Below are 23,069 nucleotides of genomic sequence, written 5' to 3'. Positions count from 1 at the left end.
ATACTTAGCGAATGGATTGTTAGGTCTCCTAACTTTGCTATCCAAAGCATTCTGTCCCAGCAGGGATTTTGTGTCAGTAATAGGAATTTCCACTGACACCAACCCAAACTTGTGATAGGTTTTGTTTTTCTGTGTGAGTGGTACAATTCATTGCATCAACTAAAGGTATTGAACTGCTTCAGCTTGCTGTATGGAAAAAGACAAATTGAACTCAACTGTCTCTGAGATTATCTTTCAGTGTCTATTGCTCGGTTCCAGTTCTCATAAATAATTCACTGCATGCTTTGAGTATGTACTGCATACATATTTAAAATACCAAAATCAACTTATAGGGAAAATTAATTTCTATCTCAACATTGATTCCTGACTCCAAGGAGCATCATAAAACATAGGTAAGAAAAAGGCCCTACTGGTTATCATGTTCCACCCTTCTTCAGTTAATCTGTCATTGTTCTTCCATGCTAAACACAATTTGGAAGCAGGTCTGAGGATTGGAAGGGCACAGAATATATTTTATTGTAAGGACTTAAATGTCCACACATCTTTTGGAACAGCATTCAAAATACATATAGAGGCCCCGGAAATTCCCAAATCACCAATCTGAGAAAATTTGACCCCTCCCACCATTAAAGGAATAGAGAAAACAGTGAGGATCTGCTCTTCAAATTGTAAATAATTTCTAATCAACCTGTTTAGGCACGTTATGACACTCCCCTGGAGTAAGTGGGACTTGAACTTGGCCCTCATGGTTCAGAGGCATGAACAATAACCCTGTAGCACAATAGCTCTTTGCTCCAATTGTGGGCTGATAGCTCTGGGTTTGCTACTAATCGGGTCAATACAAGTCAGTAAGCTTTGCCACAGTCAGGAATAAGAGATCACATCCAGGGTGAGACATAGCGCAAGTAAATATGTAGGTTGAGGAATTTGGAGCTAGCATGGGAATTTGTTGCAAAGGGGAAGAAGTGCTTTTTGCTTTTTTTTGGTTCATAGTTTGTAAGGTGTTTTTTTAACAAGATAAATTGAAGCCGAGCCTCAGCACCCCAGCATAAAAAGTGATGTTACAGTTAAGCATCAGTTCATTGGTTGGTGAAAGCCACTAATTTGGCTATCAATTATGAGTTATTTACAGATTGAAGGAAAATAGGCGAAACATTTACAAGCTACAAACTAAAAGACCAGTACAATTTTAAAAAAAAATCAAATAAAGCACTGAGATATCAAAATAGAATTACATTGTCAGGCGATGTGTTGTAGCTGCATGACATGGGAGCTGCTGGACCACATTGTGGTTCATAGCAAGAAGCGTTTTGCTTCTTGCTCACAGTTGATGAGCTGGTGGCTGAACTTCGAACACTGCAATACATCACGGAATGGGAGAGTTACCTGGATGCTGAGTTTTAGGAAACAGTTAAACCCTTTAGATTAACCAACCCAGATATGGTTAGTGGTCAGGACAGGAGGGTATGATATCAAGCAAGTCAGGTGGAGGGATCCAGGAGATAGTGCTGAAGGAGCATCAGCCTTTAAGCTTGTCTATCAATCCACTCTCAATCATCAATAAATCAATAAATCTCACTCATTGACATTTCCATCAATAACTTGTTCATTGATGTTGAATTTTCCTCATATTAGGGCCCTTTAGCTCCAAATCTCATACAGCCTTCGTCCAAATCGAAACAAAATAACTCAATTTTGGGGGGGGGGAAGGTAAAAGTGATTACACTCAACATCAATGCAGTATTTGCTGGAGTTCAGGTATTTCCCATTAGATGTTCAACGAGAATGTAGAGTCAGTCTTTTAAATTCTCTGTAGCATGTCCTCTTGACTGAACAGGCTGAAACTGCGATCAGACTCAGAATGCGACATCCAAGCTAGCTCTTGCTGAACTGATTGGTTTTCATAGAATCTTCATGTCATTCATGTCTGATCCACACATGAATACCTGTACAAAATACCAAAATGGCCACTTCTTCAGCCGTCGAAAATGTTTTTTCAGCTCCTCTCACAGCTGTATAAATATTATGGCTACAAAAGCAGGTCAAAGGTTGGGAATTCTATGGTAAGTAATTCACGTCTCTACTGGCTATTCACCATCTATAAGTCAGGGTGTGATTTGATGGGATGCCTCATAAGATATTAAAAGAATAATCTAAAGAGATAGTGGATGCATTGGCAATTATTTTCCAGGATGCCTTAGATTCTGGAAAAGTCTCAAAGTTTTGGTAACCTGACAATATAACGCCTATTAAAAAGGGATTATGTCAAATAAAAAACATGTCGCTGTGGCCCAGTTAGCTTAATGTCTTGTTATTGAAAAAATATTGAGTCTAACATAAAGGACTTAATTACAGAGCATTTAGCATGTTATGATTAAGCAGACTCAGCATGGCTTCATGAAGGGGATATCCTTCCTGACACACTTACTGGGATTCTTTAAGGAGGTAACAAGCAAGATAAAGGAGAAGCAGTGATGTAATATATTTAGATTTTCAGAAGGCATTTGTCAAGGTACCACGTGCTAGATGACTTAATTAGATAAGAACCCATGGGTTGGATATTAGTATATGAACAGAACATTGGGTAACTAATGGTTGGGATGGGGGGACATTTCAATTTTCAACCTGTAACTGGTGGAGTGCCTCAACGATCAGCATTGGGGCCACAACTCTTTACAATGTATGTTAATGATTTAGAAGAAAAAAGAGAATGTATTTTAGCCAATTTTGCTGATGGAAACAAAAATAGGTGGGTTGGCAAGTTGTAAAGATAACAAAGAGGGAGAGAGGCAGATTAAACAAGTAGCCAAATACTGGACAGATGGTATATAGCATGGAGGAAGTGCGAGAAGTACAAAGGAGCTGAATATTATTTAAATAGAGAAAGACAGCCAGAAGCTTTGGAACAGTGGGATTTGGGAGTACGTGCCCACAAATCACAACAAATCATTCAAGTTTAACTGGCAATGGGGAAGGCAGATTAAAGATTGCCCTTTATTTGAAAGGGAATGAAGCATAAAAGTCGAGTTTTTGCTAAAACTATGTAAGGTTTTAGTCAGACCACAGATGGAATACTATGAATTATTTTGGGACATATGCCTAAGGAAAAATGTACAGGCTTTGGAGTCCGGAGAAGGTTCACCAGGCTCATGCAAGGAATGGATGAACTGTCTTATGAGGAAATGTTGAGTAGGTTAGAATTTAGGAGAATGAGAGGCATTCTTATTCTTAGGGGTATTGACAGGATAAATGGAAAAAGGTTGCCTGGAATTAAGGCATAATCTCTGAAAAAAGGGTTACACGTTAAGGACAGAGATGAGGAGGAGTTTCTTCTCTCAGATAATAGTGAATTCTTTACCCCAGATGGCTGTAGAGGCTTCTTCAAATCTGAGTAGATTTTTAATCCTTAAAGGAATCAAGGGTTATGGCGATGAAGTAGAAAAGTCTGTATGAGATTTTCAGGTCAACCATGACTTTATTGAATGGCAGCACAGAATTGAAGGGCTGCAAGGCCTATTTCTGCCTCAAGGCCTTATGGTCTTACTGTCTCAATAACCTGGGTGTGTGCAGCTCAAATAACATTTAATGAACTCAATACTATAAAGGGCACTGCAACACATTTAATCTGCATTCTTTACACCAAATTCATTATTCACGCCTTGGATCATTGATGTGCAGTGGCTGTATATGTATCATTTATAGTAGTATAGCAACCCACCAAGCCTGCTTAGAAAGCAACTTCCAAACCCACAATCTCTGAGACCTAGAAGAACAAGGCCAGCAGATTTTCGGAAAAATACTACCTGCAAATTACCCACAATTTCACCCAGCATCTGACTTGGAACAATACCATCATTCGTATACTATTGATGGGTCTAAACTATGGAATTCCTCCCTAACAGCATTGTGGACACTCCTGTAGCCTGAAAACCGCAGAGATTCAATAAAACAGCTCACCATCAACTTCTCAAGGGCAGTTACAAATGGACAAAGATGGTCTAGAACATAGAACAATACAGCGCAGAACAGGCCCTTTGGCCCTCAATGTTGCGCCGACATGTGAACTAATCTAAGCCCCTCCCCCTACACTATCCCATCATCATCCATATGCTTATCCAAGGACATTTTAAATGCCACTAATGTGGCTGAGTTAACTACATTGGCAGGCAGGGCGTTCCACGCCCTTACCACTCTCTGAGTAAAGAACTCGCCTCTGACATCTGTCTTAAATCTATCACCCCTCAATTTGCAGCTATGCCCCCTCGTACAAGCCGACATCATCATCCTAGAAAAAAGACTCTCACTGTCCAGCCTATCTAATCCTCTGATCAACTTGTATGTCTCTTAAAAACCCTCTTGGCCTTCTTCTCTCTGATAAGAACAGACCCAAGCCCCTCAGCCTTTCCTCATAAGACCTTCGCTCCTTCACTCCAGACCAGGCAACATCCTGGTAAATCTCCTCTGCTCCTTTTCCAATGCTCCCACATTCTTCCTGTAATGGGGTGACCAGAACTGCACGCAATATTCCAAGTGAGGCCGCACTAGTGTTTTGTACAGTTGCAGCATGACATCACGGCTCTGGGACTCAATCCCTCTCCCAATAAAACCGAACACTCCGTAAGCCTTCTTAACAGCACTATCAACCTGGGTGGCAACTTTCAGGGATCTATGTACGTGGACACCACGATCCCTCTGCGCATCCACACTACCAAGAATCTTTCCACTGACCCAGTATTCTGCCTTCCTATTATTCTTCTCAAAGTGAATCACCTCACATTTATCCACATTGAACTCCATTTGCCACCTTTCAGCCCAATTCTGCAGTTTATCCAAGTCTCCCTGCAGCCTGCAACATTCTTCCACACTGTCCACCGCTTCACTGACTTTAGTGTCATCTGCAAACTTTCTAACCCATCCACCTGTGCCTGCATCCAAGTCATTATAAAAATGACAAACAGCAGTGGTCCTAAAACAGATCCTTGTAGGACGCCACTAGTAAGCGGACTCCAGGCTGAATATTTTCCATCAACCACCACATGTTGCCTTCTTACAGAAAGCCAATTTCTAATCCAAACTGCTAAATCTACTAAAATGGTCTAGCCTGGCCATGCCCACATCACACAGAGGAACATTTAAATTCTAATATAAATTTTGAATACTTAAGTAAAATAAACTTAACCAGAACTAAAGGAGATAAAAGAGGACTTAGCTTCTATACAGCACAAAGACTAAAAGAATAAGCCATCCTTTCAGCCAGACTGGGTAAGGATAGCAAACTGTCTTCCTTACAGCACAATAGTGAAACAAATGATATTTACAGAAATTAATGACTGTTTCACGGCCACCATTACTCAAAGTAATTTTATTTTCCAGATTTATTAACTGAATGTATATTCCGCCAGCTCTGCGGTAGAATTGGAAACCATGTTCCCAGAGAATTGATTTGTTCCCTAGATGCTAATCTTTACATCATTGTGATAAATCTGATTACTATTGGATGGAGCAATGAGGAATGTAAGAACAGGTGTTTAGCCCCAGATAATAAAATGTGAGGCTGGATGAACACAGCAGGCCCAGCAGCATCTCAGGAGCACAAAAGCTGACGTTTCGGGCCTAGACCCCCAGCCCCCCATTCTCCCTCCGACATGTCCGTCCTCGGCCTCCTCCAGTGTTGTAGCGATTCAGAATGCAAATTTGACGAGCAACACCTCATCTTCCGCCTGGGCACTCCACAGCCTGGAGGACACAACAGTGAGTTCTCTAATTTCAAATAACCTTCCCAACCATTCCACGGCACCCTTTCTAGCCTCGCGTCCTCCCTTCCGTTCCACCTGCTGACTCTCCCCTACAGATCCAACCCTTCCAATGACCAACCAGGTCGTAATTTCTACCGGTGTCCACCTATCATCCCCTCCCTTTATCTGCTGTGCCTCCTATCGCCACATCTAGTCCTGAAGAAGGGTAATACTCAAAACATTGACTTCTCCTTTCTTCCGGATGCTGCCTAGTTTGCTGTGTTCTTCCAGGCTCCTGTTTTTCAACCTTGGATTCCAGCATCTATAGTTTGTTGCCTATATCCTTCTGCAGACACTGTGTATCTTCCTCACCACTTGTCTTCCTATATATTTTTGTTTGGCCCACAAACTTAGCTATAATGCGTTCTCTTCCCTTTCCAAGTCATTAGCATGCATTGCAAACAATTGTACCCCAGCACCGATCCCTGTCAAGCCACTAGATACAGGTTGCCATCCTGAAAATGCCACCCCCCTGCTTATCCAAACTCTCTAGCTTCTATTAACTAGCTAATCCTGTGTCCATGCTAACATACTATTTCCAACACCATGACTCTAATCATGTATCTTACACCAGCATGTGGTACTTTATCAAACACCTTCTGAAAATTCAAATGTATTCTACTCACTGCTTCCTCATTATCTGTCCTGCTTGTTAACTCCTAAAAGCATTTGAATAAATACTCATGTTGATATTGCATATTCATCATCTCAGAATAAAAAAAAATTCCACGTTGCTCATCTTCAATGACAAGGAAGACAAAAGGTATTAGGGCTGTATGCAAAAGTTGAAGCCATAATCAGATCAGCCATAATCATAATAAAAGGTGGTGCAGGTTTGAGGGATTGAACAGCCAGTCTCTGCTCCTAATTCATATTTTTACGTCTGTCTAAGATGCACTGGCATTTTTAAGTCCCCCCAAGAAGGGAGACAGAGCCTTGATTTTACTTTTTCAACAGAAAAACAGTACTTCCAACAATGCTCTTTTTTATAGGGAAAAGACACAAACTTCTCTGAGCAACGTTAGAAGATGCCAGCTTATTTTTTAACATTCCTCCCCTCCACTCAACTCTAAAATGTGATCAGCGTGCAAAATAGATCTCTGCAGAGCAAGACACTGTTGGATACTGCAGTGGTGAGAGATTGTACATTTTTTGAGATGGATTAGTTAAGAGATCATAATGTTCTATCCCTCTGTTTATCTTTTGATTATTGATAATTTGTAATGCAGAAAATATGCAGCAGATAAGATCCTGTTAAAATAATTCAATTTCCATTTATTTTACAAATATAAATATAAAATGGAAAAGAGTCCTCACATTGATAAATGTAATTGTGACTGTATAGAGTACGACATGTCAAATAACATTATTTGATGCATTGAGTCCAAATGCTAAATTTGATTTGATCTGTTGAATCATGGTACTGAGTACAGCTTTAGAAAAATGGATTGGCTTTCAGTATTTATTATTGAGTCACGGTTTCCACACTGTGACCACAGCTCATACAGATGCATCTATCAGTGAGAATACCCCGCTATGAGATTTTGCCAGGCTACAGACATTGGTCTGATGTAAAACTTGATCTAAAGTATGCTATCTTTATACAAGAGCTAATTCAAAACATAAAACTTATCATGTCTTCATTGCAAATAAAATGTGGGTTTGCGCAGATTCGAGATTCATCATGACATCAAAAACATAGCGTCAAAAAGGTAAAACATCAGGGAGAAGATGATAGAGATCAATTGCTAAGCATGAGACAATTATCAATCAAAAAAGAAGCTAGACAAAAGCATGATCTGTGTTGATCCTTCATCTGATTTCATTTTAAATTTGCTATGAATATGTTAATTACATATATAACAGGATACATTTTCTTTGCAGCTATTCATTGTTTCAATTCTGTTTAAAATGTGCTGCACGACAGAGCAACTGAAGGGACAATGGATCTGCCACAGACAGCCTTCGGGTTTATTTAATTTGAGAGAAAGGACGTGTATTTTAGTCTTTATGCATATATTGTGCTCTCCAACGTGGAACTGACATCAATAGGCTGTATCTAGGTCAGTGCAGCACATCTTAAAAGGAAAGATGGAGCTAACTGAGTGCTAAGGGCAATACATCTAATGCTCTTACATTTAAAGATGCAATGATGCATGCATAACACTATGATCATTTGAATGTCAAAGCCTGCAAACTCATGTCAGCTAATAGAATAAGATAACCTCTGTCAAAAAGGCAAGTCTCTTCTACCATTCTCAATATTGTAAGATGTATTTTTCACGTCTTTGGAAATGAGGTGAATTTTTCAGATCTCCATCTTTGTGATTATGGTAATTACTCGCAATATTTTTATAAAGATAATCTGTTCTAGTTGGTTGTTGTTTTTTTGCTGTGGAAAGATCATACTCAGACCAATCTAATTGCCATTAGGAAGATAATTTAAATGTGTTTCAGATTGGTTACGTGAATCTACCTACAACATATGGAGTGCAGTAGTTCAAGAAGTAAGCTCACAGAAAGCCACAGAATATTCAAATTGACAGCAAAGAGTTGCAACTTTTTTGGGAAGTATGATAGAAATGAGACAGAGAATGCAACATAAAGAAAAGACTGGAAACTGCTCACCCATGAAATGAAAGGTTTTAAATAACAGGAAAAACCTATTTATGTTTAACAGAAGTAACAATACAAAAACTAATATGTTAATGTTTAAAACAAGTCATTTGTCAGTAGTAGCTCTGCTTTACTGAAAGTTCATGTTGTCCACAGAAGATTTCCCTTATTGAATAGCTTATGTTGTGTTAGTTTCTTATTTCATGTTGTTCTACAATCAGTGAATACTAGGGAATAGGCAAGAATGTGAAGTAATCAGATCAGCAATGATCTTATTCAATAGGCTAAAGGAACTGAATGGCCAACGCCTACTCCTAATTCATGTGTTCGTATAGTTGTATATTGGTAAGGCCACACTATTAGCATGAATGAGAGAAGTACCATAGGAGAATCATAAACAAAATCTCCACTTCTGACCTTATGATGAATGAATGAAAGTTGTCATTGATAAAGCAGCTGACGATTGTGGGGTCTAGGATATTTACCTGACGAACTTCTGAAATGATGTCCTGGAGCTGTAAATAATAAACAAAGTTATAATGCTTTAAAAGGGTTCACCAATTACTTGATTAAACAAGTTTCACTCCCATAATATATCTCCGTATAGAGTTCTACAGTTCCAGTGTTCAATATTATTATAGAACATAGAACATAGAACAATACAGCACAGAACAGGCCCTTCAGCCCACGATGTTGTGCCGACCATTGATCCTCATGTATGCACCCTCAAATTTCTGTGACCATATGCATGTCCAGCAGTCTCTTAAATGACCCCAATGACCTTGCTTCCACAACTGCTGCTGGCAATGCATTCCATGCTCTCACAACTCTGTGTAAAGAACCAGCCTCTGACATCCCCTCTATACTTTCCTCCAGCCAACTTAAAACTATGACCCCTCGTGTTAGCCATTTCTGCCCTGGGAAATAGTCTCTGGCTATCAACTCTATCTATGCCTCTCATTATCTTGTATACCTCAATTAGGTCCCCTCTCCTCCTCCTTTTCTCCAATGAAAAAAGTCCGAGCTCAGTCAACCTCTCTTCATAAGATAAGCCCTCCAGTCCAGGCAGCATCCTGGTAAACCTCCTCTGAACCCTCTCCAAAGCATCCACATCTTTCCTATAATAGGGCGAACAGAACTGGATGCACTATTCCAAGTGCGGTCTAACCAAAGTTTTATAGGGCTGCAACAAGATCTCACGACTCTTAAACTCAATCCCCCTGTTAATGAAAGCCAAAACACCATATGCTTTCTTAACAACCCTGTCCACTTGGGTGGCCATTTTAAGGGATCTATGTATCTGCACACCAAGATCCCTCTGTTCCTCCACACTGCCAAGACTCCTATCCTTAATCCTGTACTCAGCTTTCAAATTCGGCCTTCCAAAATGCATCACCTCGCATTTATCCAGGTTGAACTCCATCTGCCACCTCTCAGCCCATCTCTGCATCCTGTCAATGTCCCGCTGCAGCCTACAACAGCCCTCTACACTGTCAATGAAACCTCGTCGTCTGCAAACTTGCTGACCCATCCTTCAATCCCCTCATCCAAGTCATTAATAAAAATTACAAACAGTAGAGGCCCAAGGACAGAGCCCTGTGGAACACCACTCACCACTGACTTCCAGGCAGAATATTTTCCTTCTACTACCACACATTAAAATGATGATTTTTAAAAAAAATTCTGCCATGGAGTTTGAATGTTGCTGATTGGGCCAGTCTTTGTTGTCTATCATGGTTGTGCTTGAAAGTGGTGAGCTTACTTCTTGAACTACTGCACTCCATATGTTGTAGGTAGATTCACGTAACCATTAGAGAGTAATTTCAGGATTTTGGAACAGCAGCAGTGAAGGATCGGCAAAGTAAGAGATTTCCAAGTTAGGATGGTGAGTGGCTTGTAGAGGAACTTGCAGGCAGTGGTGTTGCCATATATATATTGTCCTTGTCCTTTAAGATGAAAGTAGTCATGGGCTTGGAAGTTGCTGTCTAAGGATCTTTGGTGAATTTCTGCGCTACATCTTGTTGACAGTACACACTGCTACCAATAAATGTTTGTGATGGAGGGAATGAATATTCGTGAATATGGTGCCAATCAAGTAGGCTACTTTATCCTGAATGGCATCAAGCTTCTTGAGTGTTGTTAAAACTGAACTCACCCATGCAAGTGGGGATTATTCCATCACACTCCTGACTTGTGCCTTATAGATGGTGGACAAGCTCTGGGGAATCAAGCAGTGAGTTCTTTGCTGCAGTCTTCCTAGCTACTGACCTGTTGTTGTTTCTGGTCAATGGTAACCCCCAGGATGTTGACCGTGGTGGGGGGGGGGGGGTGCGGAGGGGGTTTCAGTGATCATAATGCTATTGAATGTCAATGGGGAGTGGTTAGATTGTCTCATGTTTAAATTGGCCATTGGCTGGCATTTATGTGGCATGAATGTTACTGACCATTTTTATCTCAAGTCTGGATGTTGTCCTTGTCTTTTTGCGTTTCAACATAGATTGCTTCAGTACCTGAGGAGTTGTGAACACTGGTGAGCATCGTACAATCGTCCACTTCTGATCTTAAGATGAAGTAATTATGATTAAATTATTGATAAAGCAGCTGAAGATTGCTGGGCCTAGGATATTCACTTGAAGAACTTCTGAGGAGATGTCCTGTAGCTGTAAGTAATCAACAAAGTTTTAATGCTTTAAAATGATTTGTCAATTAATTTACTCAAAGCTTAAAGAAATAACTGTTAAATTGACATATTGCATGAATTGTACTTCAAAATTTGGGACTGAACTCAACTTGTGACATTCAATTAGAGTGGTGTCGAATGAACAAATTTTAATAAGTATGCCAGTAATTCAAAAAAAAATCCTACTGTACAGGAATTCTGAAGTGCAGTTTGCTTTCTGTAAAACAACTTGCAATATTCATTTGATTTACCTGGTTTTGTTATGTTCAGTCCCACACCATCTCTCAGCTTAGGAGACAAGTATGCAAACTGTCTCCAAGTTTTAGCAAGTGTTTTGATTCGACGTGAAAGCCCAGACTTACTCTTAGTGAGGCACCTAGCTGAGGTGAGCAAATATTCCTTAGGTTACTATGGTCAACTGTGGTGATTTTTTCTGCTAATGTGAACAAAAAAATCATTTGAAGTCTGCATTTTGATATATGAAATAATGCATTTGACATCATGAAAACAAATCTCCAGTTAGACAGCTTTTTCCAGTAAGTTTGTAGAAGATTTGGTTAGATACATGAATAGGAAAGGTTTAGAGGGACATGGGCCAAATGCAGGTAAATGGGGCTGGTTTAGTTTGAAACCTGGGCTGGCATGAACAAGTTGGACCAAAGGATCTACTTCCACGTTGTATGATTCGGTGACTATGACTCTATGACTATGGTGACTGACCTCTAACAGCCACAGCAACCTTTCTCGTAACCAGTATGGCTCCAACTGCAGTTTTTCCCTGATTCCACCAACTTGGACTCTTAGATGTCATACTAAGTCAAATGTAGACTTTGCAACAAAATTCATTGTTATGATTTTTCTGCCACTCTGTCAGGTGGGGGATCTGTCATAAGGTCCAATAGCAGGGAGATAGATCCTTCAGTCCAAACTGGTCCATGCCAAACAAAATGTCCAAACACGCTAACCCTATTTCCCTGCACTTGGCTCATATCTTTCTAAACCTTTCCTATCCATGTATTTGTCCAAGTACATTTTAAACGTTGTTAATGGACCCACCTCAACTACTCCCGCTGGCAGCTCATTCCATTTACATACCACCCTCTGCGTTAAAAAAAAGTTGCCCTTTAGGTTCCCATTCATTCTTTCTTCTCTTACCTTAAACTGATGCCCTCTTATCCTTGATTTCCCAACCATGGGAAAAAGACTGCGAGCCTTCACCCTATCAATGCCTCTCATGATCTTGTGCACTTCTATAAGATCCCCCCTCAATCTCCTATGCTGTCATGAATAAAGTCCTAGCTTGTCCAAGCTCTCGCTATAACTCAGTCCCTTGAGTCCTGGCGACATCCTGGTAAGTTTCTTTTGCATTCTTTCCAGTTTAATAATATCTTTCCTGTAGCAAGGTAACTGAAACTGAAAACAATACCCCACGTGCCACCTCACCAATGTCCTGTACAACTACAACATAACATCCCAACATCTATGCTCAAAGCCCTGCCTCATGAAGGCCAGTGTGCCAAACGCCTTCTCCACTGCCCTGTCTACCTGTGACTCCACTTTCAGAACTGTGCGTCTGAACTCCAATGTCCCTCTACTCCACTATACTCCTTAAGACCCTACCATTCACCCTGAAACTCCTGCCTTGATTTGACATTCCACAATGCAACACCTCACACTTATCTATATTAAATTCCATTTGCTGTTTCTCAGCCCACTTCCCTAGCTGCTCAAGATCCTGCTGCAATTTCTGATAACCTTCCTCACAGTCCATGATACTGCCTTTTTTCATGTCATCTGCAAACTTACTAATCATACCTTGTACATTCTCATCCAAACCATTGATATAGATAACAGACGGCAAGAGACCCAACACTGACCTGAGGTCCATCACTAGCCACAGACCTCCAGTCCAACAAGCATCCTTCCACTATTATTCTCTGCTTCCTACCATCAAGTCAATTGTGCATCCAATTTGATAGATCTCCCCAGATTCTATGTGCTCTGATCTTCCAAAGTAGCCTACATAGATTTAGATAAGGCAAAATTCAAAGTCATTCACATAGAATCCCTACAGTGTGGAAACAAGCCCTTCAGCCCAACAAGCCCACACCGACCCTTGGAGCATCCTACCCAGGCTCATCCCCTTATAACCCACCTAAGCTACACATCCCTGAACGCTACGGGCAATGTGGCGTGGCCAATTCACCTAACCTGCACATCTTTGCACTGTGGGAGGGAACCAGAGTGCCCGAAGGAAACCCACACAGGCATGGGGAGAATGTCCAAACTCCACACAGTCATCCAAGAGTGGAATTGAACCCGGTCCCTGGTGCTGTGAAGCAGCAGTGCTAACCACTGAACTACCATGTAGAACGTTATCATAGGCGTTACTGAACTCTGTACAAACTACATCTACCGCCCTGCCCTCATCAACCTTCCTGATCACTGTGTCAAAGAACTCCAACAGATTTGAGAGGCATGATCTCTCATGTATAAAGCCATGCTTACTACTCCTTAATCAAACCCTGTCTCCAAATGCATGTACATCTTATTCCTCAGAATCTTTACAAGTAACTTACTCACCACAGATGTTAGGTTTACTGGTCTATAGTTCCCAGGTTTTTCTTTGCAGCCCTTCTTGAATAAGGGTACAACATTCGCTACCCTTCAGTCTTCCAGAACCTCTCCCGCAGCTAACAATGGTGCAAATATATCAGCCAGGTGCTCCCGCAGTTCCTTCTCTAGCCTCTTGCAGGGGTCTTGGATATATCTAGCCAGCACCAGGAGATTTATCCACCTTCATACTTTCTAATACTTCCAACACTTTCTCTACTGTGATATGGACTGCCCCCAGGATATCACCGCTAACTTCCCCAAGTTCCCAAGTTTTCATGTCTTTCTCCATGGTAAACACAGAGGAAAAATACTCATTGAAGACCTCGTCCATCTCCTGTGGTTTCACACTTACATGTCCACCTTGGTCATCGAAATGTCCTATTCTCTCTCTAGTTATTCTTTTTCTTTTAGTATACTTGAAGAACCTCTTTGGATTCAGCCTAATCTTCTCAGCCAAAGCTATCCCGTGCCCCCTTTTTGCCCTGCTGATTTCCTTCTTCAGTAAACACCTGTATCCCCTATATACTTCCAGGAATTCCCTTGATCCAGCTTCCCTTAACTGAGACAGTCTTCTTTTTTCCCTCTGGTCAAAGTTTCAATATTTCTCATCATCCAGGGTTCACTACTTCTACCTCCCTTGACCTTCACCCTCAACCCTCACAGGAACATACAAACCTCGATCTCTAGCTATCACACTTTTAAAACCTCACACTTGCCAGAGGTTCCTTTGCCTGCAAACAAAGCAATTCCAATCAACCCCTGTAAACTGCCTGTCTAATTCCACCAAAATTTACCTGCCCCAATTTAAAACTTGAACCTGTGGACCAGTTTTGTCCCTCTCACTGCTCCTAAAGTGCTCAGTCATCTGTTCTGCTCTATTTCCCAAAGGTAGGTTGAGTTTTGCCCCTTCCTGAGTAGGACCCTGTTTATACTGCTTGAGGAAACTTTCCTGACATACTTAACAAATTCCACCCCATCTAAGCCCTTAACTCTGTGGAAGTCCCAGTCTATATTAGGAAAATTAACATCTCCTACTATGACAACCCTATTGCTCCTGCAAGTCTCCTCAATCTCCCTGCACATTTGTTCCTCAAATTCCCATAGGCTATTTGGGGGCCAATGGTACAACCCTAATGACAACCGCTTCTTATTTCTTAGCTCCACATACAAAGCCTCACTGGATGATCCCTCAGTTATTTCATCTCTGGCTACTGCTCTGATACTCCCCTTAATCAAAAATGCAATTCTCTCTCCCCTCTTTCCTCCACCTCTGTCTACAACACCTCCGCCCAGGACATTAAGCTACCAGTCCTGTCCCTCCCTTAGCCATGTTTCTGCAATGGCTATAATATCCCAGTCCCATGTTCCTATTTGTGCCCTGAGTTCATTGGCCTTACCTGCCAACTTTCTTGCATTGTAATAGACGCAATTTAAACCAACAGGCATTCCTCGCTCCCTGTTGTGTTCCAGCCTGAACTGTCTCTTCAACTTGCTATTTCTGATTATTGTATCTCTTTCCAGCTTCACACTTGCCTTCCTGCTGTTGAGGATCCTAACTCCTTCTAATTTAGTTTAAACTCTCTCTTGTAGCATTAGCAAAACTGCCCACCAGGATATTAGAGGATAATAAAATGTGAGGCTGGATGAACACAGCAGGCCAAGCAGCATCTCAGGAGCACAAAAGCTGACGTTTCGGGCCTAGACCCTTCATCAGGGTCTAGGCCTGATGAAGGGTCTAGGCCCGAAACGTCAGCTTTTGTGCTCCTGAGATGCTGCTTGGCCTGCTGTGTTCATCCAGCCTCACATTTTATTATCTTGGAATTCTCCAGCATCTGCAGTTCCCATTATCTCTGACACCAGGATATTAGTCCTCCTTTAGTTCAGGTGCAACCCATCCCTCTTGAACAGGCCACCTCTGCCCCAGTAAAGATCTCAATGATCCAGAAATCTGAATCTCTGCCCCCAGCACCATTTTTTTAGGTTTGCATTCATCTGCCATATTGTCCTGTTCTTACCCTCAGTAGCACATGGCATTGGATGTAATTTGGAGATTACTACTGTCAAGGTCTTGGTTTTTAATTTTATTAACTCTCTATAATCACTCTGCAGTATCTCACCTCTATTTACACTTATGCCATTTGTGCCAACATGCACAATGAGTTCTGGCTGCTCAACCTCCCCCTTGCAGCCATTCCGGGACATCCTGGACCGTGGCACCGGGGAAACAACACGCCATCCTGGATTCACGTTTGCGGCCACAGAATCTCCTGTCTGTCCCCCTAACTACTGAGTCTCCTATCACTAAGGTCCTGTTTACTTTTACCCTTCCAGCTGTGCTCCAGAGCCAGTCATAGTGCCAGTAATCTGGCTATACTGCCTTCTGTGAACGGTCATCCCCCCATCAGTATTTAGAATGGTATACCTGTTTTTGAGGGGAATGGAAACAGGGAATTCCTACATTATGCCTAACCCCTTCACCCTTCAATGTGGTCACCCAGTTACTCGCTGCCTGCACCTTAGGTCTGACCACTTCACTAAAACTCTTACCTATGATGTACTCAGCATCTCAGAACATCCTGAGTGCATCCAGTTCTAGCTTGAGTTCCCTAACACAGTTTCCAGGTGCTACAGCTGAGTGCACTTCTCACAGGCGTTGTTATCAGGGATGATGGAATTATCCCTGAACTCCCACATCCTCAGGAGGGGACATAGATAAGCTGCAGAGCTGGCTGAGAGGTGGCAAATGGAGTTTAATGCGGAAATACACTTTGGAAGGAGTAACAGGAATACAGAGCGCTGGGCTAATGGTAAGATTCTTGGTAGTGTGGATGAGCAGAGAGATCTCAGTGTCCAAGTGCATAGATCCCTGAAAGTTGATGCCCAGGTTGATAGGATTGTTAAGAAGGCATAGAGTGTGTTATGTTTTATTGGTAGAGGGACTGAGTTTCAGAGCCATGAGGGCATGTTGCAGCTGTACAAAACTCTGGTGCGGCCGCACTTGGAGTAATGCGTACAGTTCTGGTAGACGCATTATAGAAAGGATTTGGAAGCATTGGAAAGGGTGCAGAGGAGATTTACCAGGATGTTGCCTGGTATGGAGGGAAGGCCCCAAGATGAATTTCCATATTAAGCAGAGGCTCACCCGCACATCTGCCAATGTGGTATACTGTATCCATTGTACCGGTGTGGCTTCCTCTACATTGGGGAAACCAAGCGGAGGCTTGGCGACCGCTTTGCATAACACCTCCGCTCAGTTCGCAATAAACAACTGCACCTCCCAGTCGCAAACCATTTTAACTCCCCCTCCCATTCTTTAGATGACATGTCCATCATGGGCCTCCTGCAGTGCCACAAGGATGCCACCCGTAGGTTGTAGGAACAGCAACTCATATTCCACTTGGGAACCCTGCAGCCCAATGGTATCAATGTGGACTTCACCAGCTTCAAAATCTCCCCTTCCCCCACCGCATCCCAAAACCAGCCCAGTTCATCCCCTCCCCCCACTGCACCACACAACCAGCCCAGCTCATCCCCTCCACCCACTGCATCCCAAAACCAGCCCAGCCTGTCTCTGCCTCCCTAACCTGTTCTTCCTCTCACCCATCCTTTCCTCCCACCCCAAGCTGTCCCTCCATTTCCTACCTACTGACCTCATCCCACCTCTTTGACCTGTCCGTCTTCTCTGGACTGACCTATCCCCTCCCTACCTCCCCACCTATACTCTCCTCTCCACCTATCTTCTTTTCTCTCCATCTTCGGTCTGCATCTCCCTCTCTCCCTATTTATTCCAGGACCCTCTCCCCATCCCCCTCTCTGATGAAGGGTCTCAGCCGGAAACAGCAGCTTTTGTGCTCCTGAGATGCTGCTTGGCCTGCTGTGTTCATCCAGCTTCACACTTTATTATCTGAGGGACGTGATGCTGTTTTCATTAGAGAGAAGAAGGTTAAGAGGCAATTTAATAGACACATACAAGATGATTGGAGGATTAGATAAGGTAGACAGTGAGAGCCTTTTGCCTCTGATGGTGATGGCTAGCATGAAGGGTCATAGCTTTAAATTGAGAGGTGATAGATATAGGGCAGATGTCAGAGGTGGGTTCTTTATTCAGAGAGTAGTAAAGGCATGGAATGCCCTGCCTGCAACAGTAGCAGACTCGCCAACTTTAAAGGCACTTAAATGGTAATTGGTTAAACATATGGATGATAATGGAATAGTGTAGGTTAGATGGGCTTCAGATTGGCTTCACAGGTCGGCAGAACATTGAGGGTCGAAGGGCCTGTACTGCACTGTATTGTTCTATGTTCTTTGTTCTATGATCTATGTTCTGTGTTCTAACTACCATCTCAAATGCCCTAAGACTACAGAGGAAAGTTAAAAAGGACCTTACCTGAGCTTACCTGTACTTTTTGCTAAACTGCTGCTCACGAAGCTTCTTGAGCCAAAGCCTTATATTCACTCTGCTACCAGCAAATTCCCCAGTAGCTTGTCTCCCTCCCCCTTTTCACTTTGGTTAGAGGAGGAGGGAGGGAGTGAAACATTACAGTGATGTAATGTTTGGGAGTTAAGCCCTCCTTGATACCAGGCCCATGACAATCCATACTACTGTTGGGTGACTGCTTCCAGGCTCTAATGTATGCACCAAAGTGCTGTCTCTCCCTCCCAGTTGCTCTCTGCTGGATCTGTCATTGCTTTTCTGGTGGCCCCATCTCTTCTATGTCCTCAGATTAAAAGCCGAGGGTAAACTTGTTACCATTTGGCAGGGTCACCTCAATCTGATTTTATAGCTATGATGCCTTTAATTGCTTCCATGTAAGATTACCTCAATGACCTTTCCTTCATTATAAGGTCAGAAGTGGGAATGTTTGCTGATGATTGCACAATGATCAACAGAATTCAAAACTACTCATATATTGAAGCAGTCCATGTCAAAATGCAACAAGACCTGGACAATGTCCAGGCTTGCATGATATAAATGCCAGACAATGAACATCTCCAATAAGAGACAATCTAACCAATGTCCTTTGACTTCAATGGCATTATCATCACTGAATCCCTTACCATCAACATCCTGGGATTACCATTGACCAAAAACTGAATTGGACTTACCATATAAATACAATGGCTACAAGAGCAGGTCAGATGCTAGGAACCCTACAGTGAGTAACTCACTTCCTGAGTCCCCAAAGCCTAACCACCATCTACAAGGCACAAGTCAGGTAATGGAATGCTTTTCACATGCCTGCGTGAATGCAGTTCCAACAACACTCAAGAAGCTTGACACCATACATCACAAAGTAGCCTGCTTGATTGGCATCATATCCCCAAACATTCAATCACCCTGCCATCAATCTAGGTTTTGTTACTAAGTGATTGTATACCCTAATGAAGAAGTTAGTAAGGTTGATAAATGAACTCCTGAAAATCAAAAACTAGCCACTTAAAATCCGAGGTGCAGTTAACAACAGGTGACCTTAATCAAAAATAAAATCTGTGGGAAGTTCAAGCAATGAAAAATACTTTGAAACCTTAATCCTTACTTTGCTATCAAGGGCTGTCAGTACTTTTGGCCAATAATAGGATGTTTCACAAATGGGCCGGTAAATTAGGGGCTGGTATTTTGGTGAGAGGAAGTTTGAATAATGGCCCCATGTTATGGCAGGCAAAATTTGATAATGCCAGTTGGGCAGATCTCTTCATACAGCTTGTAGGTGATTCTGGAAATACTTTGCCTCAGGTTTTTCAGCAAGCTTGAGCTGCACCTCCATCTGTCCTGTTCCTGAATGAAATTGACTCCATCCCAATTGTGTTCATTCGATGGAGCAAATGGCCATTCTGTTAAAGAGTGGGTACTCTCTGCTCTTCTTAATACCATGCCATCCAAATTATAAATTCTCATTCCCTGACTGGGCAATGAACACAGAAATATATATTTGTCACATGCAGAGCAGATTGTATCAGGTGTAGGATCCCAGAGAGCAAACGAGTCTTGAAATTTGGAAACAAAGGGCTGAATCTTATATTTTGTTTGGCTAAGTTTTTCACTGTGAAGTTTTCCCACCATATCTTAGCAAACATCAGTCATTAAATACATACCCCACCTCTACTGACTCCCTCTCATCCAATTCTAGCCTGATTTTACTACATGCCATAATGGAACCAGTCGCCACTGCTGGGATATCACAGAATGGAAGGGCATCCCTGGCACTGGCAGCATCTTTTAAAGCCATTATTTACCTGAAAAATACTGTCAGACCAGAACTGCCCTGCGTGGTTCCTGGCATTTGCCCTGACATGGCAGATAAGGACTATTAGTCATCTGCTTTGCACACAGAGACTTGGAGGTGCTGCTAGAAGGCATGCTGCAAAGGCAGGATGTTCCCAGAAACTGCAGAGGAGACCATGACAGTAAACCATGACAGCCTAGCCCAAAGTTGCTGCCTGGGCTGGTGTAGTTTATAACAACCTAGAGGATTGTCCTTTAGGGAAGGAAACTGCCATCCTTACCTGATCCGGTCAACAAGTGACTCCAGCCCCAGAGCAATGTGTTTGATTCTTAACTGCCCTTTGCACAATTAGGGATGGGCAATAAATGCTGCCTAGCCAGCGACGCCCTCATCCTGCGAATGAATAAAGAAAAAAAAGTACCCAGCACTGTAAGAAGGACAATGACCTCTCCACTTCCATTATCTTCTCTCTGATGTCTCACACTCATTCTCCTGTACCCATCTCCTTCTAAGGCTAATGCTCTACAACTTTTATATTTCTTGAAACATCATCCTCCATTTACTGCAACCCATCCCAACTCCAATGCCACAAACAAAAACAAAGGTGTTGGAAAAGCTCAGCAGGTCTGGCAGCATCTGCGAAGGAAAAACAGAGTTAATGTTTCGGGTCCTGTGACCCTTCCTCAGAACTGACCCTGCATTCCTTCTGTGCTGCCTCATCACTACTCGGGCCACCGCCCCAATTGGATCAAAAGCAATAGCTGTGCCACCCATTTTTATCTCCTGAAATAAATGCCTCTTTCTCGTTTCAGGAGGAATCAAACCAAAATCGGACAGAAAATGTCAAAATGGGTGGTGAGCTGTCTAAAATTTGGTTTCTCATCTCTCATGTAGACAGCACTCTGACTGCCTCGAGTGGCTGTCTATTCCTAACAAAGCCTCTGGACTAGTATCAAAGGTTGGCCTTGGCTTAATTTACTGGGACCCCCGGAATGAAGGCTGCCTCCCACAACCTGACTGGGGACTGCTGTTAGAAATGACAGGCTGTCTGGCTAAACAGCTCCATGCTCCTCGTGGGAGCACGAGGCAACGCCGATACAGCCATCAATGCAACGAAGGAAGAGGCGGGGTTTAGGGCCTGTGTGGCTTCAGAAGGGGGATTGTTCCACGTATCCTACAAAGAGGCAGGCATAGCTTGGGCCCATGTGGGTACCCGTGGCCACCCCCTTTGTCTGTAGGAAGTGGGATGAATGGAAGGAGAAGTTGGTAACGGTAAGGTTGAGTTAAATTAAGCCGATAAGGGTGTCAGTGGAGGGGGACTGGATGGGCCTGCGGGACAGGAAGAAGAGGAAGGCCTTTAGGCCATCTGTATGGTGAATGCAGGTGTATAGGGACTAGACATCCATGGTAAAGATGAGGTGTTGGGGACTGGGGAATCTTCACCACCTCGTGCACCCACGAGGAGCTTGAACAGTTCACCCACTTCACTAACACCTTTCACCCCAACCTTAAGTTCACCTGGACCTCTCTATTTCCATCTCTTGCAACCACCTGGAAACCGATATCCATTTCAGGCCTACCGACTCCCACAGCTACCTAGTGTGCACCCCCTCTCACCCACCTTCCTGCAAAAAGGCCATCCCCTATTCCCAACTTCTTTGCTTCTGCCGCATATGCTCCCAAGACGAGACATTCCACTCCCAGACATCCCAGATGTCCTTGTTTATCAAAGACCGCAACTTCCCCTCCACAGTGGTTGAAAATGGCCTTGAACATGTCTCTTGCATTTCCTGCAAATTATCCCTCACAACCCCTCCCCACAATAATAACCAAAACAGAATCCCCCTCATCCCCACGTGCCACCCCACCAACCTCTAGATCCAAAGCATCATCCTCCGAAACTTCTGCCACCTGCAATCCGACCTCACTACCAAAGACATTTTCCCTCTCCACCCTTATCTGCTTTCTAGAGGGACCACTCTCTCCGGGGCTCCCTTGTCCACTCCACACTCCTCTCCAGCCCCATCACGCCCAGCACTTTTTCCTGTAACCGCAGGGCGTGCTACACCTGCCACTACACCTCCCCCCTCAGGCCTATCCCAGGCCCTAAGAAGACCTTCCACATCAAACAGATGTTCACTTGCACATCTGCTAAGGTGGTATATTGTATCTGCTGTTTCAGATGTGGCCTTCTCTACACTGGGGAAACCAAGCAGAGGCTTGGGGATTTCTTTGCAAAATAGCTATGCTTGGTTCGCAATAAACAACTGCATCTCCCAGTCGCGAACCATTTCAACTCCCGCTCCCATTCCTCAGACGACATGTCCATCCTGGGCCTCCTGTATTGCCACAATGATGCCACCCGAAGGTTGCAGGAACAGCAACTTATATTCCACTTGGGAACCCTGCAGCCCAATGGTATCAATGTGGAGTTCACAAGCTTCAAAATCTCCCCTCCCCCCACTGCATCCCAAAACCAGCCTAGTTCGTTCCCGCCTTCCTAACCTGTCCTCCCGCCTATCCACTCCTCCAAATTCAAGACCCACATCTATCTCCTACCTACTAGCCTCGTCTGCCTCCTTGACCTGTCCATTCTCCCTGGACTGAGCTATCCCCTCCCTCACTCCCCACCTACACTCATCTTTACTGGCTCCAACCCCACCTTCTTGGCCTGTCTGTTTCCTCTCCATCTATCTTCTCTTTTATCCATCTTCTATCCTCCCTCCCCCCAACTCTTTCTCCCTATTCATTTCAGAACCCCCTTTTCCTCCCAGAACCTCCTTCTCCTCCCCCATTTCTGTAGAAGGGTCTAGACCTGAAACATCAGCTTTCCTGCTCCTCTGATACTGCTTGGCCTGCTGTGTTCATCCAGCTCTACACCTTGTTGTCAGCGAAATACATATGACTGGACTTTGTAAATCGTAGAGGATGTAGTTTTGCAACCTTAGTTGTATACTAGAGAACACTAATAGAAAAGTCAGCATTGTCCTATCAGACCTTAGGCTGCTCTCTCATTAGAGAAAGTTGACTGGTGGTGGTTTAACCTGGGGGTCACCATACCTAGGATAAAGAGAAAGGATCAGCAAGCAAGGTCTTCATAGGAACTTCAGCTGATGCAGGAATTGAACCCATCTTGTC

General features: G+C 43.1%; 1 long non-coding RNA gene across 1 annotated transcript in view; it reads left to right on the top strand.

Annotated features, from left to right (window-relative positions):
• Positions 1-6,700: 6,700 nt before the first annotated feature.
• The window catches only part of LOC125453614 (uncharacterized), a 38,498-nt gene continuing 22,129 nt past the window's right edge, over positions 6,701-23,069 (top strand). The window contains exons 1-2 of the long non-coding RNA XR_007247789.2: positions 6,701-6,928; positions 10,909-11,073. This is a non-coding gene — a long non-coding RNA (uncharacterized LOC125453614). The remainder of the gene's footprint in view (positions 6,929-10,908; positions 11,074-23,069) is intronic.

The sequence above is a fragment of the Stegostoma tigrinum genome, chromosome 6 (genome assembly GCF_030684315.1).
Source record: "Stegostoma tigrinum isolate sSteTig4 chromosome 6, sSteTig4.hap1, whole genome shotgun sequence".
NCBI classification, from domain to species: Eukaryota; Metazoa; Chordata; class Chondrichthyes; order Orectolobiformes; family Stegostomatidae; genus Stegostoma; species Stegostoma tigrinum.
Note: the sequence above shows the minus strand (reverse complement) of the source record. Positions and strands in the feature narration are given on the sequence as shown.